Here is a 3,119-nt window from a genome sequence, read left to right on the forward strand (position 1 = left end):
AAACAAAATCACCGTGTTTAATTCATTAAGTAAATAATAAATTAAATTTCTTTCATAAGTTCAATAATTATTAAGAATAATTATTCTATAGTTTTTCTGAGTTCCGTTAACTGAATCGTTTCTAGTTTAATTCGTCAACTGAATTAAGTTCACTAATTAATATAACATATTAATTCAAGTAATCCACTAAGGATCAAGTACGCATTTAATTACTTTAAATACGAAAAAGTTTCACATAGCCACTGTTAACTATTCTGGAAAAAAAAAATTTGGCGTATGAAAATTGTATGATTTAACTAACGATCGTCAAGTATTTAACGGAAGTTTTAACGGAAAAACTCGGGTTGTTACAAGTAGCTATTTCGAACACAGCAGGCATCAGCAAGTCTCTGTTTTGTGCAAGCTCGAAAATGGTAGTAGCAGCCTAGTGATAGCAGGTTGTGGGTTTGTTCGAATTACTGCAACAACAACAATATGGGTTACAATTTGGTGATTGTTGGGTGATCTTGTGGTGGATGACTGTTGGGTATGATGGAGTGGCTGTTAAAACAGAAAAGTCTTGCAGTAACAGCAACAATAAAAAGTAACAACGGTGTTTGGTTGTTGATGGTTCTTCTTGGACGGAAAACATAAAACATTAAGCATTGTAACAGCAATGATGGGTGGCTATTAGGGATTTCACTTCAAACAAAAATAACAGATATAACAGCGGCACTAGTGGTGGTTTTAGGTTGGTGTGTTGGATTGGATCGAGCAAGGAACAGAAGTAGAAGCTGGATCGAAGTAGCAGTACACAATTGATATGTTTGATGAATTTGTGATTTTGTAAGATATGAGTATGTATGTATAAGTAATCTAACAATAAATCATAATCATCTAATGATAATATATAATAATAATAATAATAATAATAATAATAATAATAATAATAATAATAATAATAATAATAATAATAATAATAATAATTCAATCGAATTATTGGTTATACAGTAATCCACGACTAGTTAGCAGCCTCAGGTGACCCTACTCGGGGTTTGTATTCTATCAACTTGCAAGCACAAAGAGAAGGATGCGTTTGTTTGTGTAGGTCCATGATAAAGGCAAGAGAAAGAGCAAATCCAAAAATTTGTGTTAGTGGGTTTCGTTAAGTATGTGTTGTGAATGCTTTATGTATCTAATCTTACTTTAACAATAACATTATAATATAAATTTCAACAAAAACGTGTCATCATAAATAGTTGATTAAATTTATTTCACGGGCTAGATTTCGTACTATGTTGTAAATCACTGAAGAATAAAAGTCTTCGGAGGAATTCCATATTTTAATTAAATTCATTTGTTTGATTCGATCCTTAAATGTCTATAATCTGATCAAAAAAGCTTCGTCCAATATTTGTTTTTAATTTCATTTAGTGTGTACAGAGTGTTAATATTCAAATTAATAATGTAAAAAATATTTTTAATAAGTCTAGATTTTAATAATTACAGACTAACGTTAATTTTTTTACTCTCATAAGTTTGAATTTATTTTATTTAATATCGATCGAATGGCAAAGGATTGTTACTGACATTTACTTAATGAATTCGAAATCACCAATTATATATTCAGTATACTTTATTTACATATAAATAGATATGTTTTAAATAATAATTATCATAATATTATATTTTATTTTATTTGACAGAATAAATTTTAATAACAACAACATATAATTATTTAAAATTATACTTTCAATTATTATATATATATATATATATACATATACATATACATATATATATATATATATATATATATATATATATATATATATATATATATATATATATATATATATATATTCACACATATCTATTTACAATTTATTATTCGTGAATCGTCGGAAATGGTCGAAGTCAAATGAATGTACAAAAATAGTTCAAAATTTTGAGACTCAACATTACAGACTTTGCTTATCGTGTCGAAATCATATAAAAGTTTAAGTTTAAATTTGGCCAGAAATTCCCGGGTCGTCACAGATAACTCAGCAAAAGATCCCAAAAACAAACTTAAAAGGGACAAATTTACTGTCTATTTTTCATTAGGTTCCTCAGTGCTGGCTTTAGTGTTTTCTCTAAATGTCATAAGTTTTGTCATCATCAAATAGGGGAGATTGTTGAGTTCCCAAAATAATTAAGGATTTAATTAGGACAAAACTGTAATTTATTTGCACTAAGATGTTATGTGCAGCCAGCACAAGTTTGTTTATGTATAGACAGCAAATATTGCTATGTTAAGTATTCAGTATGCTGCCTAGTCTACCAGCACAAGGTAGAGTGTATTCTTCGAATCAACACAGGATGAGTACCCAGCAATTTAAGAATATCAAGTAACTCAGCATAAGAAGAATCAGTAAACCTGGTAAGCAGCATACAACACAAGACAGCCATGCTCCATTACAAGCATGGTGGTTTCCTGAGTGGTCTACATCAATTGTACTATTCAACAGAAGTCAAAGACAAAGTTGAACAGGAAAGGACACGCATCGGCGGTTGACAAGTGACCTTACAAGACTACGTGGGAATGTTAACGCATGTGCAGACATGTGCTATACTTTATCAATGCCTAGGGAACACAACATTCTATTTGTTTAAACAAATAGTGGTACCAAACCAAATTGGGGTGTTCCTGCAAATAGCTACCAAAGAGGAAAGAGGAGAGCACGCTCTCTGATGCAGTTGTCCCCACAAGTACAGACATCTTATGTACCAGTGGATAATAGAACCATTACACGATTAATAGGACTACTATAAATTGTTGTATCCACTATTGTAACAAATAGTGGTGTGGGTTTTATTATTTAGAGTCCAAAACGTGTAATAGCTTTAAGTTTATCCTCATAGCTATACTTAGGTAAATCTGTATCAACCAACTATCATTCCGTCAAGGATAGTTGTAATTCTTTGTGATTTAATCAATAAAGAATAACAGTTGAAAAACTACCTTTGACTCTATTTAAATTATATGCTTGAATACTAAACTGTGTTTAATTGGTTAGTTAATTAAAAGAAATTGTATTCACTCCCCCCCCTACAATACTCCTGTTGTTAATCAAGGGACCAACAAACGTCTTTTATGT

Source organism: Rutidosis leptorrhynchoides, chromosome 5 (genome assembly GCF_046630445.1).
Source record: "Rutidosis leptorrhynchoides isolate AG116_Rl617_1_P2 chromosome 5, CSIRO_AGI_Rlap_v1, whole genome shotgun sequence".
NCBI lineage: Eukaryota > Viridiplantae > Streptophyta > Magnoliopsida > Asterales > Asteraceae > Rutidosis > Rutidosis leptorrhynchoides.